General features: G+C 33.4%; 1 long non-coding RNA gene across 1 annotated transcript; it reads left to right on the plus strand.

Annotated features, from left to right (window-relative positions):
* The first annotated feature begins 2,190 nt into the window (after nucleotides 1-2,190).
* LOC124899416 lies at nucleotides 2,191-3,909 on the plus strand. The gene is made up of 2 exons (XR_007056888.1): nucleotides 2,191-2,558; nucleotides 3,637-3,909. It is a non-coding gene; the product is annotated as an uncharacterized LOC124899416 (long non-coding RNA).
* The last annotated feature ends 14,511 nt before the right edge of the window (nucleotides 3,910-18,420 follow it).

Below are 18,420 nucleotides of genomic sequence, written 5' to 3' on the forward strand. Positions count from 1 at the left end.
ACATGAATCCAACAGATGTGTCATCTATTCAACAAATAACTACTTTATTGCAATAGGTGATTCACCTATTGTAAAAGATGACCCATCTATTAGATTCATGTTCAGGTCCTATCCATTGTTGAAAAAACACAAGAAACAGTGTACCCAGATGAGAGATTCAACCAAAAATCATAATATAGCTTACCAAAATCTCCTTAGAAGTAATGCCCAAATGATATACGAACAAAATTTAAACTAAAAATTTGGTCAACAAGAAGCGGATGGTGATGATGAACAAAGAAGTGATGATAATGAAAAAAAAGATGATGATAATGAAGAAGATGTTGAAAAATAAAGCAAGTAAAGCAGCAACAAGCAACAGTGAACAACAAATAAATAATAAAGCGAAGAGAGCGAAAACAATAATAAAAATGCTAAGAGAGAGAAACGGGGGAATTTTTCCCCTTCTTTTATAGTTATATTAGGGGTTACATTGGATCAAAGTGTAAATTAAAAAACTTATGGGTCATTACCCCTGCTTTAGCAATACTCCAACAAAACATTTCTGTTATCATTCAATCCACAATAAAAATGGTGTCCTTAGTGGGTCCTAGTTATCTTTTTGTTTTAAATTCTATTTTGTCTCTTTCTTTTCTTTTTTATTTTGTCTTTTTATTTTTTTTTAAAAATAAAAATATAAGATAATTATTTTTAGACTTATAAAACTATAGAAAATAATTAATTAGATAATAGTAAAAAGTACTTAAAAATTTACATTAAAATGAATAGCTTATTTATTAAAATTCAAGTTAATAGAAATATTTTTTTTTATTTTTTTGATACAAATAGAAATTGATAACAAAATATGACTCTATTTTTTAAGATTATCTTCTTTATATAGTTTCTTTTTAAAATAAAATAAAATATAAGGTTAAAACTGATCTCACTACTTTTAGGCTAATTAAAAAACATAAAAAATTAATAAATAAATCACAAAAATAAATAATTAAGAATGACTAAGTAGTGTCTCATTGAAGAACTAAAACAATCCTTTATGATAACACCACAATAAATTCATATATTGTGATGGTATTATTGACGACTGAAGAAAACCTCAATAATATTATGAAATTACATAAATATACTATAATGAATGAGTGAAGCAAATCACACTAACCAAAAATATATAGCTACATTGTGACAACATCATGGAAGTCTTATAAAAGGATTGAAGCAAACCTTATGAATGATATCATGAAAGTATATAGATATACTGTGATGGTCTCATGGATGTCTCACTGAAGAACTATAGTAAACCTCAATGATGCCATGGAAAATATTTATATATTGTGATGGTATCATGAAGATTTCACTGAAGTAAACCTCAATAATATCATAACAGTAGATTAATATATTGTGATGGTATGATTAAAGAATGAAACAAATATCAATGATACCATAAAAATATATAGTTATGTTGTGACAACATCATGGAGGTCTAACAGAAGTATTGAAGCATGCCTCATGAATAATATTATGACAATGTATAAATATACTGCAATGGTATTATAGAGCTTGTTTGTAATGACTCTCATGGTCATTTTTCATGTTTTCATGTATTTTCAGTATTTAGAGCTTTTCTATAACTGCCCCAAGTTATTTATGACTTGTTGGGACTGACAGTTCGATTTTCGGATGACTCATTTGATAATTTTAGTGATACCAAATATATTGTGAAATATTTAATCTAAATTATCATTTGGTAGAAATATAATTTATTATCTTTCTAAAATGCTTTCGACATTGATAAAATTCTTTAGTTATGATATATTCATATTACTTTATAATAACTTTTATAATCTATTGATACTTTAAGCGGAGATAGTAAATTTAGATATGTTAAAATATTGTTATTATATAATATAAATTTTATTGGAAACAATTTTCTATTAATTATGATATATTCCAAAATGTTGTATTTATTTTATCTCAAACTTACACAATATCTGAGAGCATTTGTGACTTGGATCCCATCCACATATATGGATTAAGTAGAATATAGTTTAGACACCACATCCTCCACGTGGAAGTAGAAAATTGTGGTAGGAACATGTGTAATTAGATAATGTTAACTCATTTCATGGATATCTACTCATTGATTAAATTAATAGTCAGTATGAGAAATTTTATGCCAATTTGGAATCAAAATGTCGCAACTTTCAGTGACTTGTTGATATTGTTGACTTTTGGCATATCCTTTCTTTGAGTTCATCTTAACAACTTTTATCTTTAAATGATAGAGGGAAAATCCCCCCTAGTATGATATAAATACACACATATATATACATATATATATACGCATATTTATATATATATATATATATATATATATATATATATACACGCATATATATATATATATGCATATCAATTAAGTAAGCTTAGGTGGGAGAAAATATTTTGACGTTATTATTGATCACCGAAAGAAAATTAATTATCTGCATCAAGTTATTCAAGATCGAGTTCTAGTGGCACTATCCAGAGGCTTCTTGGAGAAATATTTTAGCTTTGGCGTATAGGTAGGCTAGGCTTACCATATCTTTAGTTTGACAATATTTAAGGTAATTATGTGTTATTATGCTAGTTTTGGACAGGTAGTTGTAGTTTGCGTATCATTTAATATAGATATCATGCCCTAATTATCTGGTTAAGACCCTGATCTAGTAAATTTCAACTTCGTTATCTTTTAGTATAATGTAGTATTTATTAGCTTAGGATATGGTATTTAAGTTGTGAAACCTTTGAATCATCTCTTTTTAATTAAGCTATACAAATGGTTTTTAAATGTATTTTAACTATGATTTAGGATTAGAAATATAATTTATTTCTATTATTTATTGTGAAATTTTTCATGTTGTGGCATCGTCTACGGTATGATTTGGATTTTAATTTTATTGTTGGGTATGATTACTGTGAGTTTTAGTTCGAATCTGGCATCTGGTTGTGATAAGTTGGGAGTTCTGGTACTGCTTATTGTTGTTCTAGGAGTTGTGGCTTCTCTAAGTTTTGGTTCATGTTCGGTATCTGATTATGAGTTCTGTTGTGTATCATATATATGGCCTCTTGTTATTACCCACTATTTCTGATTCAAATCCGTCATATGACCTCTTGTTATTATCCACCACTATCAGTTCAAGCCCAGCGTTTGGCCTCTCATTACTACCCATTGGTGCCCGTTCAAGCCAGCGCATATTTGAACAACTACTATAATTTCTTGGGATTGGTTCAGTTATAGAATATTTATGTTTATTTTTTTTGTGAATACTTCTTGTGTGTTCCACTGGCTTACGGGGGTACAGTTGAGTTAATTATCTTCTTAAGTATGCCTGGCGGGCTTATAGGGCCCAATTAGGTTATGTTTTGTTTGTCGCTTATTAATACGTTATTTATATTTCTATATCACTTTTAATTATTCCTATATCATATTTGTGTAGCCCGATAGTTGTTTACCTTTCAGTCCCTATTTACCATTGACTTAGACTATACCTTTGCATTTTAGTTATCCTTTTTCTATATTGAGCTCAGTCGACCGATGATGCCTTCTGACCCATTGCTTTGGTACTCATATTATACTTCCATATCTTTTTCCTGATGTAGATTTGAGTACTAGCGACCGACATTAACGTGATTTCTACTTTCCAGTACTGATCTGGTGCACGGTGAGCTTGCTGTGATCCGAGGCTGATCCTCTTCTATCAGTTTCAGTTTAGTCTTTTGTACTCGAGACTGCTTGTATAGGTTGTGCATGTTTTGAGTTCTTTCTATTACTCTGGGTATATTTTAGTAGTGACTTTAGTACCGACCTTACTAGGTCTTGGGAGGGATTTAGTTGTATATTTTTGGTCCTTTTCCTTCTCTCATTTTGATATACTTTATATGTTTCCTTTCTGTTTTCTGCTTACTATTATTACTGTTATCATTAAATGTGGTCTTTTCTGATTCTGCCCGTTAACCCGTTGCCTATCGTTTTGAGTTATGGCTTGGCTTGCCTACTGGCGTGATAAGGAAGGCACCAGCATGACTTGAGAAATCGAGTCGTGAAATTACTGACACCCAATTATTTTCCCTCCATGCCTTAGTTTAATTCCGAGTTTCTTAAGTTCTAAATCAAGTCAAGATATTTATTTTATTCAAATAAAGACTTTCTAAAATTATTTTTGGGTCAATTTTGTTATTTGAGTGACAATTATATGCTTCTGTATTCAGATACTCAAGATCGTATAATTTTTGTTACTTAAATATTTATCTTATCAAAAATTGGGTTTAATTAAGAAACTATTCAAATAGTTAAATCTTAATTTAAATAGAATTTATTTTTTTAAAATAACTTATTTAAAAAATATTTATTTGATTTTATTAATTCTAGAAGTTCAGGATTAAATCAATTGTTAATTCACATTGAATTGCGATTCAATTTATTTGATTTATTGAATTTGATCATAATTGAAATAAATTTGACCACAAGTACTATGTATTTGGCCAATGTATCTGTAAATTTGGCTAGAATTTAAATAGAATTGACTAAAATCCTAGAAATTTAGACTATTTAATAAATAACCTAATCACTACCCTATTTAACAATTAGCTTAGCCTAAATTCCTAACCTACTAGCCTACCCGACCCGCCCAAGGCCATAATTGTTTGACCCAAACTAGCCCAATCCCTTACACACTTATAAATCATTTTCGCTCTAAACATCAGCAAAAAACAACAACAATGTACTACATCAACATCAAATAACACCATCAACAAGAATAATACAACAACATCAAATAACACCGTCAACAAGAACAATGCAGCAACAACAACAAACAACATCTGAGTTACGTGTTGAATCAATACAACTAAGGATGACAACAACGATATTCACTTGATTTAAATTTATAAGTATATTCTCCGTCTGAGTTAACTTTAGTTTTGATTTATTAAATGAATAAATATAACATTCATAAATATATATGTGGTGTATTGTGAATCATAATAGTCAATACTAGATTACTTTAATTTATTTCACGTTCATGTTATGTTATTTGAATATGAATTCATTATTAATGAATAGTTTTTACTATCTATTTGAGATTATTAGGTATTCTTATTTTATTCTCATGTGAAATTGTACTATACATGAATTGAGAATTATGACTAACAAGAGCTTTCTCCAAGCGGCCTATTTGTTTAAGTAATTGATATTTTTATTATATCATGTATCGATTGTCCGTGATCAAGTGGTGACAAGAATTAATTTCTTCGATCTCCATGCTTATTTACAAGTGAGATTATAAATTTACTTATCAGCTTTAGGTCTTTCTCCATATTGGAGAAATTTATTAGGAACATACTGGATAAAATTTGCAGTAATTGATGACATGTATTAACTCTCCATCGATGTTTATATGTTTGGTTAATTATGAAATTTCAAAATGAACATGTAAAGTGATGATCAAAATTAATTCACGTGATAAGTGAGGTAATACAAATTTACGTATAGACTTTAGGTCTTCCTCCATATCGAATAAATTTATTGTAATCTCACTTAGTATAATAGCTAGTAGCTAAAAACATGACTTAACCCTCCATCCGAGTTTCATATGTTGGATTGATATAATTGCTATTTCATGAAAAATTATGTGATTGATAATTTTGATTTCTAAAATCACAAATTATCATTAATAAGTTTGATATGTGATATGAACAAATACACCAAAACTAGATTATCTATCGACCTCCTATCGACTACCGAGGATTGGTCTTGATTTTGAAGTTTTAAATTTTGACGAACTCCAATAGAACTAAAAATGGTCCAATGGTTAATACCTACAACTATGTTGTGAGTAGTATTATCTTTTTATCATTCGAGATTGTGAAAATGATTGTTTGGATAATTTATGAAACAATAGTGGTAGAGTTTGATATATAACAGTAATATATTGAGTTTACAAATTGATGTTGATCATCTTTCCTTGCCGGATAGATTCATTATCGTTAATTATTGTATTTTTGATATCTTTTTTTTGATAACTTGTATTAACTTTCCATTTGAGTTACATGTTGGTTCAATGAAATAGAGACTTATAAAATAGGATATTTACTTGACTTAAACTGACATTTACTCTCCATCCGAGTTGATCCTATTTTAATTTATAGGGACAATTATCTGACATGACTCATATAGTTTGCATGAATAGTTAAGTTTTCCAATCGAATCTAGCTATTAAATATTAATGGTTGTATGTGTGATGTGTATAATCGATGACCTATTTAAAGTTTGTATCTCTCAAATTAATCATGCCTAGTTCAACCCACTTACTTTAATTTAAGAATTGCTTATATAGACATAAAACATTAATGAAAAGATTGCATTCTACATATACCTTTTGTTAGAAAGAATTTAATTTCAATTTCTAACCAAATAAGAAATGTATATCTAGTTTATTTCTCTTGTAAATTTTGTGTTATTGAGCTTGATAAACATTGTATCACTTGTGGTGTCTTGATCTATCAGACTTTTATTATTGATATCTCTCTTGAATTGAATAGTATTAATCTATCTCATAAGAGAAAGTAAATAGGGATCTTATTGAGATGGTAAGATTAATTGTTTGCTTATTCGTACTAGTTAATTTTTTCATTTTGGATAAGTCCCAAGTACAATAAAGTACACTATTTAATTCTTTCTAAGTCAGTGTCTTTGGTATGTACAGAACCGTGGATTGGATATAAGCCTAGCTTTCCTCAGCTTGTACAACACATGTGTTGAAGAGAAGAAATTAAGAACAGATATGTTCATGTTTATTGGATATCCAAAGGAAATTAAATGAGATTTATTTTATCATCCTAAAGAAAATAAGGTATTTACTGATTCAAATGCCAAATTTTATAGGAACTAGACAAAGAAACGAGTCATATGAATATTTAGAAGTTCAAGAACAACTAATCAATAAGTCAAAATTAACATTCCACTATATTTAAGTAGTGGGAGAAACGCTAACAGACGTAAGAAAATCTACTCATAGTAGTGAAAATGATGTTGAGAAAAGATCACTACATGAAGTCATTAATATCATGAATTTGATAGTATGACGGTAGCAATAGCAGTAATTGTCCCTACATTACAATCGTGAGGTGGTGGTCCGATCATGAATGACAGATGGGTCCTTCTTCACGAACGTAATGGGGCTGTTGTGAACACAAATGCCTGAATCATCAAACTTCATGAATGTAAATCCTTGACTATTAACTCAAAGAAAAATCTAGTATTTTGGTAAGCATTAGCCTTCGTAAATGCGAAGGCCTGACCTTATTCGCGAGACACAGTTCACTACATAATATAAAAGCCTTAATTTCATAATTTGACTCCATTTTTGAACTTTCAAGCTTTGGAAAAGGTGATTTTTGAGGGTTTCTTCATCGTGTTTCATGTGGGCAACCTAAAAACTCATATTTCCATTAATTTCCAGTGATTACATCTTCGAAAATACTTTTTAATTATGATTTTGAAATGAAATTTTGAGGTTCTTATTGGTAAAGCTTAAAATGAATTTTCTTCGATTTGGACCTTTTTAATCCATTTTCATATGAGTTTTCAATTATATACTCCTATAACCTTGAGAAATTTATTTCTAAAATAAAATTTCAATTTTACCCCTTTCTTTTTCAAATTTATTTTTCAAACTTGTTTTGGCCCCAACTCAAATATGGGCAAGATGGGTATCATTAGCTTTTTCTAAAAACATAAATGCTATATTTGAAAGTGGTAATTGATTTCAAGGCAATTAGTAAGTAAAATCTCCTAATTAAAGCACTTTAGGTAGGGATTTCATTGTTTTGAGGTAGGTAATGACTTAATTTCTTTCAAATTGAGCTAAGTAGTTAATAAATAAGTAAAACTACGAATTAGAGAAAATAAATATGGGATCTATATTTTGAGATTATTAATACTGTTGTATGCCTATGTGGGGGATTATATTTTGTTGTTGATTTGAGATATCTGATATTGTGTGTTCCCCGTGTGGGGGCTTTATTAGACATCATTGACCTTATTTGTGCATTTAAATACCTTTTAGCCTTTAAATGTTGTCGAGGACTTGGACTATTATTCTAGGCCTTTTTACGCATTTATTACTTTTTCCATGATAGACATACCTGATTTGGGGGTTAATATGATCTAAATGACCTCTTACACGTATAATTATTCTGATGGTTCCTAATTAGAGTTAATTATCATGAATGGTAGACATATTAAGTTGATTTCTGGGTTCACTTATATATTCGTATTTGATGAATTAGATATCCTCATACTGATTTTACTATGCGCATTACATACTCATTCTATGCATATATATTAATGAGATACTATTAATATTAAGGAACACTGTTTTTAAAAGAAAATGAGATATTTTATAAAACTCTCTCCATGAACATGAGTTGGAGAGGTGGGTTGACATTTGAGAAGTGAGTTCTAGTATATGAGTTGCTAACCTCCATGGGTCCTATGTTAGGAGCTTTGAGTTTGGTAGGTGTATACAGAAAGTCATGTGATAGCTTTCATCATTCATCCTATCTTATTGCATTGCATTACATGTGCATTTTACATGACTTTCCTTAGTTACTCTTCACCTGTGTTTAGTTTCAGTACCTTCATTATGTATAACTGTGATGTTTTTGTTTCCATATATATATTTTAGAACTTCTATTAGAGATGGCGTGAGCTACCGTTTGGAATTTTTCTTCTTGTAATTGACGTTCTCAGAGTTTTATTTTTTTTATATTATTTTATGCTTTGCTCAATCAGTCTATCATACCAACTGAGTACAAGTGGATCCTACTCATTCTATTATGCCCTTTTTGTGTAAATCCTAGCACGAGTATAACACGTGGTGGTTGAAATTGTACTTTTAATTGGTGATGTCTGATGTAGAGATTACTATATGTCTTTAGAGTCAACCCCAGGCCTCTTCTTATTTATCTGGATGTTTTTATTTTCAATTTTAAAAATAGATTATGTACTTCAGATGCAGTTTGTATTAATAAATGCTCAACACTTATGGCATCAAATTTTGGGAGAGTTTTTGTATCTTGTTTGGATTTCTATCCTTTGATTATATATATATGACTTGACTTCATTCTAGAAGTCTCATTTACTGTATTGTCTTATTTATTTTGTATTTCTTTACTTTGGGAGTGATTGTCTTACTTATCGAGGCTGGGCCGCGATAAGTGCCAACATGACCTTATTTTTAGGTCACAATAAATTGGTATGAGAGCAACTAGGTTCACTTGTTTCCTAAGTGTCAGAGTAGGATGTCTGGTAGAGTCTCATAAATTGGTATGTCGACATTTGTATTTATCTTTGAGAGGTTATACAAACAGTACTGCGAGAGGGATGCCTTGCGATCCAAGCTTTTAGAGTTGAGGATTTTTAGGAAGAAGGATACATGATTCTTTCTTTTATATTTAGGAAAAACTTATCTAATTCAATTCATCTCTTTGTGGGTTATTCATACCCAACATTCTGAACTTGTATTCTATTTTTTTGCATAGATAGTAAGAACTAGGTCCAGAAAGGCTAAAGTTACTGAGACGACACTCGATATGAAAACCCTAGTTTGAGGATGAGGCAGGGGTCTGTAATGCCCCAAATTTGGTACCCAGAATGTTACACGGTGCTCAAGACCCTGAAGGACCATAAGCTAACCCATGACTGATATCTATAACTGAGCACTAAATAATATACTGTAAATATGAGGAAGCTAAGCTATAAGGCCATAAGGTTCAAAACTAAACTAATATTGAATATAAAATAATATCTGTAATGGGGTTTAACAATACCCAAAACTGAAATAAACTATCTGAAACATGTTGTAGTCTGAAAGCCTCTAAACTATCTGAAATCTATGAAGTTAATGGAATACGTCCCCAACTAACTCTAAACTACTAAAATAATAAAGTAATAAGATAATCATGCTATCCTCAAATGATGAGGATTCACTGCTAATCTGGCTGCTGAATGTTTGATCTACTAAGGATGCTCGAGAACTCATGCTTCTAAACCTATGGTATAAAACAACATAGTGCAAATGCATCAGTACGTTGAATGTACTGGTATTTAAGTGAGGTAGGCTGAATGCAAAGGGTTAATATGCATGAACAATACTAACTGACTGAATAACATGAACGTGAGAATACATGCATGAATACGTAACTATAACTGAATTCATGATAGTATTGAGTACTGAATTCTGACTACTGAGTCTACTAACAACATAGATTTACTACTACTGGGATACTGAGTAATTGAGTCTACTAAATACTGAGGGGATGATATTATCTTACTGATAACTGAATGACTATTTCTGATAGTTTTGATTATGAAGAACTGTTCTAATTGACTGTTTCTAACAGTCCTGAAACTGAATACTGATAACATAAGTTATTGATAACTGATATAGATGATACTGAATGACTGTATCTGACAGTCTAGATTCTAATGGAACTAGCTGAGTTCTGTACTGTACTGAGTTGACTGTATCTGATAGTCTTGAAATTCTGAAGAACTATCTGAGTTCTATTACTGAGACTGAGTCTGAAACTATAATTGTGGGAAGTAGTCATCTAACTGACATGCCCCAAATAAAGCAATATAGCTAGGTTGGGGTCCAATCTGTAACCCCAATTAGAAGGGTGTCAATACCATGCCACTGGCAAAGACAAGTTGTAGGTGACCCTCATCTGATAGTGTCCCTAAAAGAGAACGATGGTCTGACAGTGTTTATCCACCTTATCAACCCTCATCTGTCAGTGTTGATGTCTCAATCTATGTTAGCTACATAGTTCTGGAATGGAAGAATTACTTCTAAGGATCACACCCTCAACTGTTAATGTGTGTCCCCATCCTTGGGTTCACTCGGTGCTAAATCCTACTCCCATCGGAATAGATACTGAACATAATTATTGAACTGAACTGGACTGAGTTCATTGATTTTAGTGGAATGATGAAATACTACTGATATTACTGAAGTACTAAACTTTCTGATATTACTAGGATTACTGAGTTTTCTTGAGTCTCCTGAATAACTGAATTCTACAAAACATGGCTTGACTGATGATATCGTGAAAACATGACACAGGTTCTAGGCACACAACTAAATTCTCGGGTACAAGTACCCCTAGGACTTGATAGCATGAAACTGACAAGGCATGATATTCTTGAATACATGGCCAACATCAACAATCCATAATACAATAGGTCGGGGATTTCATGAAGTACATGGTTATCACAAATTTATACATGAATAAGATTGCATGTAAACATGGTATAATTTCATAGAGCTAATTCATGAGCAATCCAACAAATATTTACAAGGTACATTTATAGCATGTGAGTTCTTTAAACATAAGGGTAAAACATGAATCCATCACTTAGTCACAATTGAACTATATTGCATAATTTCTATTCTCTTAGGCATCTTATCAAACACCTAGGATGCATGATTTAGGCATGACCTTCAAATTAATACAATAAAACTCCGTATTTCAACTCAATTTCACATGTTTCAAACCACATACTATCATAGGTTCATGAACAACACATAAATATTCCAACTTGGGAATCATATAGCCATAATCAGATGAACATAATCAACCCACAATAAAATATTCATAATACAAGATTTAAAACTTAATTCTTGGGCTTCATGGATGAAAGTAATTCATGAATGAACACTGTGCATACCTTAGCTAGGAAACCTTGAAGGTTCTTGGAGTTTCTTGGTTGGATTTCTTGAGATTGACCTTGATTCTCTAGAGCTAGGGTTTTTCCAAGTTTGAGAGAGAATATCTTAAATTTTGGAGGTGAATTGAATAATGAGTAGCTAAGGACGTTTTTAAGGATTAAATCCCACATCTGGGTGGAATAAATTATGGAAAAAGACCCATTTAACCCTGGACGTGTCTTTTAATTTTCGTTAGAATTTACCGATTTGGCAGGCTAGCGCGACGCGGCACTATCACGCCGTGTCACTGGAATTTTTTAACTGGGAACTGGGATGATGGTGCAACTCAGTGAAATCACGTTGCAACACTGGATGGGACCTGGAAGTTTATCGCGACGTGAAGACATCGAGCTAAGACACTGGAAAAAAGACAATTCTGAATTTGAGCCCTGGCACGATGCGCCATAATCACGGAGGCTCACTAGATTTTGATGATTAAAATTTTGGCCTACTCCACAATGCGTTGATGGCTTAGGTGATACACTATCTCACTAAAAAGGCTCTAACTCTTTGCCCGGGTTTTGGATTTGGGGGAATTTGGTATCGATAGAAAGCTTATCCAATCTTCCACATGATAAAAAGTAAAAATCTTAAAAATAACATATGTATAAAAGTGGATTCATCTTTTAAAGCAAGTCTTTAACATTTTTAGGATGAATTTAAGCTGGGTAGAAGTATGGGGTATTACAGGGTCATGGCCTTCCCAGAGACAGAAGACGGCTATGAAAAGCTACCCGAGCTAGAAGACGTGCTAAGACGTCCTCTCTTGAGCTTGATGTTGTGTATTTTAGAGATTATTATCATATATAAGATGCGATTCCAACTTAGATACCACAGAGTTTGGTTGATACCAGTTCTTTAAGGTCTTTTGATTTATCTCTTGAGTTATTTGGATGGTGTTTCCTTGAGTGTACCTGGTATTTCTCAGACTTCAAGAGATATTACACCCTCAGTGCCAACATCTACTTATGGTATTCCTTCTTCTGTAGTACACCTACCATCTATAGTACCCCCACATATGGACTCTTTGATTATAAAACTTACTATTCCACTAATTTCTTAGGGTACAACTATGTTTTCTAATGACTAGAAAGTTTTATTCACTTAGGTCGATCCAAGTTTAGTAGATCTATTGGTGAGAAGGCCTAAGAGTTTTTGATTGATTACCAGTAAAAATTACATATTCTTGGATTCCTTAAATCTCATGTAGTTGCTTATATGACCTATCAATTGATGGATGTGGCTAGGTATTAGTGGAGGTCACTTCCCAATTGTTAGCTATTGGGTTCGCCTGCTATAACTTGGACTCAGTTTTTGAAGGTTTCCTTAGAGAGATTGGTACTGTATAGCTTAAGAGATTAGATGCGTAGTAAGTTTGATTATTTGTAGTAGGGCTCAATGTTTATTGCCAATTATGAGGAATGTTTTCTCACCTTATCAAGTTATTCAGTCACTAACATCTCCATCGAGTCTGGGAGGATTTAAAAGTTTATGAAGTAGTTAGATGGTACATATCAGTTGGTTATAACATAAATAGTAGTTTTAGTGGCTTTATTCTAAAGTATTATTGAGCATGCCAAGATGATCGAGTCTATTATCAAGCTACTCAAGGAGGCACCAAGAAAGTGTATTGTTAGGTTGATTTTAGTAGAAACACTTACCAAGGTAGATATTTTACTAGTATAGGTTCCCATAGTTATCATGGTATGCTGATTCATGCCCTGTTGTAATTATTAGGTTGTAGACCTTTAGGTTCGGTAGCTTTTAGTAACCAGGTATCAGGTCATGTCGGTGGAGGTTCCAAGATTGGTTATTTAGGCCAGGGAGATTATTCTAATTTATCCATACTTTCTCAGATTGAGTTAGGTTGCAGATGGTGTTTTGTATATGATGAGTTTATCTATGTGGACAAGGATTTCCCTCGATGCATGTAGAGTAGTACTAGTGGTATTAGTGGCACTATAGCTAGAGGTAGGGGATCTCTTAGAGGTGATAGCAGGGTTACTTAGTTTGGAAGCAGATGTGGTCAGTGTTATGTTGTACCTGGAAGATTGAGTCAAAGGCTTATGATGCAGTTATTATAAGTATCCTCCTAGTTTGGTACATATCTTCTTTTGCGTTATTTGACCCTAGTTCTACATTCTTCTACATGTCTACATATTTTGTGTTTAATTTTGATATTACCTATGATCCCTTTGTGTAACACCCCGAGTCTGTACCCCAGATGTTACACGGTGCTCACAATTCTAAAGGACAATAAGCTAACCCGACTGGTACCTGCTATAATAACTGTGTAATAAATACTATAATAATTGCGGAAATAGGCGGAAAAATATGCCATAAGGTTCACATCTGTAAATAAAATCTGAATATAAGTACTGAAAAACTGAACAACTGTCTGAAAATACTCTAGTCTGAAAAGCCTCTAACTGTCTGAACTGTGGAGTTGATGGGACAAGCCCCCAACTAACTCCATCTATTGAAATAAAACTTAAGTACTATAAATAATAAGAATGTCCTCTAACTATGAGGACTCACCACTACTCTAAAAGCTGAGAATCTGAACTGCTAAGGGAGCTCTGGAGCCCGTGCATATGAACCTATGATATAAGACATCATAGCGCAAAGAAAAACATGCGTCAGTACTTTGAATATACTGGTACACTCAGTGAGGTAGGTTGAAATTCATGGTTTCATATTCATGCATAATAATAACTTGATAACATGAGTATGACTGAGTAAGAGTACATGCATGAATACATAGACTTTAACGGAGATCGTGCTAATACTGAGTACTGAATTAGAATACTGATGAACGATATCAGAGTTTATGAATACTGTATTACTAATTATATGAATGACTGTATCTGACAGTTCTGAATATTGAAGAACCATACTGAGTTCCGTACTGAGCTGAGTGACTATGTCTGATAGTCCTGAATCATTAGAACTGAACTGAGTTCTATTTTGAGGCTGAGACTGGAACTGAGACTGTGGGAGGTATTCATCTAACCGGCATGCCTCTTCTCTAACTGATTTGGGGTCCAACCTATAACCCTAGTTGGAAGGGGGTCAATACCGTGCCACGGGTAAGGACAAGCTATGAGTTAACCCTCTCTGATAGGAAGCTCTTTCGTCAACCCTTGCTGGTAGAATAACTTGAATGAGATATGTCAACCCTTAATATATTTGGCAGGAAGATATCTCAATATACGCTGGCTAAGGACCTCATCAGTTAAGATTGACACCTTCTTCTTTAGTCCAATATTCTCAGTTTTGAGCATTTCAGAGTCATATGGGATTTTTTTGAGAGATATTAAATTGTCACCTGGAGCTTGCTGATTTCTTCATCCTTGCAGCTAGGTTGAATTTTAGTTCCTATATTTCCTTGTTGATCTCCCTTAGATAAATGCTACCTAATTTGACACTCTCAATTTTGACCATTATTTTCATTCTAAGCATTTGAACCACATATCTTTAGGTTCCAGAATCACAGATAATGCCATAATGATCAGCTACTTTGTTTAGCCAATATCTATAAGGCATGCCATGTTTTTCATTTTTTCCAAGAACCACTTTGTGAATGTTATGCATGTAGATTAATAAACTCAAAGAAACTAAGGCATTCCATCACATATAAATCAATGGTTGAGGCAATGTTTCTCTTGTGTGACTTAGTCAGAATTAATTTATTCACAAAGTCAAAAATCAATTAAAACTCACTCTTGAATGAGTTCCAATTTACTGCAGCCATAAATTTCCCTTTGACCTTGGATACATTTGCTAAGAATTCTATTAAAGACAGCTGCTTAGAGACGATTCTCACCCCATATATAGAAACTTCCAAAATTCTTCCCAGTGTTTTCTCATTTAGCTTTATTTTCATTCCTTGGACCTTACTGTCAGATTCATCCATCTTTTGAGAATTTCAAAGTGAAATAGAATTCCCTAACTATCTTATAAAAAATAGTGGGAATAGGTCCTTTCATGAGATGCATCCAACCTTGATGTTTAACAAGCTTAACTAATTCTACCATAACAGGTTTAGTTAGCATATTTGAATTAAAAATCCTTTCAGTTAACACCTGTATCATACCAGTGACCACCTCATGAGAACATTCCTGATCCTGTCGAGACTGAAAAGTATAGAGTCTATTTGGGCGCTACCCACTGGTGGCACTAGATGAGGCACTTTGCTGATTCGAGCGATTGGGCTAAACTGGGGGATGGGTATACTGACTCTGCAAACCCACCTGAGGATGCTGTCTGACTTTGTGGCATGACTTGCCACATCTAAAACACACATCACTGCCAGCTCTACAGATATCCTGGTGGTTTCTGCCGCACTTCTGGCAGAGGGGATTGTTTTAGGCACTGATAACACTGCCCTGGGGCTTAGGGCCTAATTCCTTATCTCTGTTGTTGTCTCTGAATTTTGGCATTATAAAATTGGCTGAGGACGGAGTTAGAATTGAGGATTTTAGGCAAAACTGAGAACGATTCCCACCCTCTAACTTAGGCTGAGCAAAACTGAAACTACCTGTCCTCGTTCTCTTGCTCTCCCTCTTATTCTCTTTATTCTTGGCCTCCTCTATCTACTGAGCATGGACCATAAGCTTAGATATATCTATCTTCTTTATCAGCATTACGGTCCTATACTTTTTGACCATATTTCTAGACACGCCTGATACAAACTTCTCATCTTGGATCTGTTATATGCCATAACATACGGGACATATATGGAGAACTGAGTAAACTTGAGGGAATACTCCTGCATTGTCATATTGCCTTACTTCAAGTTTATAAACTCAAAAACTTTCGCTTTCCCCAACTCTAGCGGGAAGAACCTATCTAGAAAAGCAACTGCAAGCTCCTTACATTCTATGGGCCCTACATCTGCGACTCTCTCTATTTTCCATTGTTTGAACCACGAGTGAGGAACATCCTATAACTGATATATGGTCAACTTAGTGCTCTAAATAGCAGTTACCCCCATAATTTTAGTAACCTTTTGCACCTAATCAAGAAATTCTTGAAGGTCCTCATTTGACTTAGACCCGATAAATAATGGAGGGTTCATTCAGGTGAAGTCCCAAATCCTGAAAGCAATAGTATTAGCCACTAGGTTAGCTGGAATGACAGCTGGGCATTCATTTTTGGCTACTATAGAATGAGATTGGGTGGTCAAAGCTTTTCTAAACTCCGCATGGGAGACATGCTCATCCAAAGGATCTGGATGGATGGGCTGAGGGGCTAACTGGTCTCCCATTCCTCTTCCCTGAGTCCTCTTTGGAGGAATATTCTATAAATGAAAGATAAGATAGGATTAGAAAAGGAGTGTAACTGGAGCTCATGCTCACTCGCACGACATGAATACTGAAAGAAGGGAAAGTTTTCCTAAAACCTCTCATAGCCTCTTATTCATAAGTGTGGCGCACAACACACACATGCACAAAACTCTACTTGATGCGGATTTCAGACTTCCTAGACTCTGTTGAACCTTAGGCTCTGATACCAAGTTTGTAACACCCCGAGTCTGTACCCCAGATGCTACACGGTGCTTACAATTATGAAAAACCACAAGTTAACCCATGACTGGTACCTGTTGTAATAACTGTGTAATAAATACTATAATGATTGTAGAAATAGGCGGAAACATATTCCATAAGGTTCATATCTATAAATCAATTTGAATATAAGTACTGAAAAACTGTATGAAAATACTCTAGTCTGAAAAGCCTCTAACTATCTGAACTGTGAAGTTGATGGAACAACCTCTTAACTAATTCTATTTACTAAAATAAAACTTAAGTACTATAAATAATAAGCATGTCCTCAAACTATGAGGACTCACCACTACTCTAAAAATATAGAACAAAAACTGCTAAGGGTGCTCTAGAGCTCGTGCGTCTAAACCTATGATATAAGACATCATAGCGCAAAGAAAAGCATGCGTCAGTACTTTGAATATACTGGTATGCTCAGTGAGGTAGGATGAAATGCATGGGTTTATATGCATGCACAATAATAACTGGATAATATGAGTTTGACTGAGTAAGAGTACATACATAGATTGTAACGGAGATCATGCTAATACTGAGTACTAAATTTGAATACTGATGATCGATATTTGATTTTATGAATACTGCATTACTGATTATTTGGATGAATATATCTGACAGTTCTTAATACTGTGGAACCATACTGAGTTCTGTACTGAGCTGAGTGATTATGTTTGATAGTCCTGAATTTATAGAACTGAACTGAGTTCTATTCTGAGACTGAGACTGGAACTGAGACTCTGGGAGGTAATCATCTAACCAACATTCCCCTTCTCTAAATGATTTAGGGTCCAACCTGTTACCCCCAATTGGAAGGGTATCAATATCATGCCACGGGTAAGGACAAGTTGTGAGTTAACCCTCTTTGATAGGAAGCTCTTTTATTAACCCTCGTTGGTAGGATAACTGGAATAAGATATATCAACCCTCAATATATCTGGAAGGAAGATATCTCAACCTATGCTGGCTACGTAGTTCTGTAATGCAGGGATTGCTACTAAGGGTCAAACCCTATGGCCGCAGGAATGCCCCCATCCCTGGGTTAACTC

This window comes from Capsicum annuum, chromosome 6 (assembly GCF_002878395.1).
Source record: "Capsicum annuum cultivar UCD-10X-F1 chromosome 6, UCD10Xv1.1, whole genome shotgun sequence".
Lineage (NCBI taxonomy): Eukaryota > Viridiplantae > Streptophyta > Magnoliopsida > Solanales > Solanaceae > Capsicum > Capsicum annuum.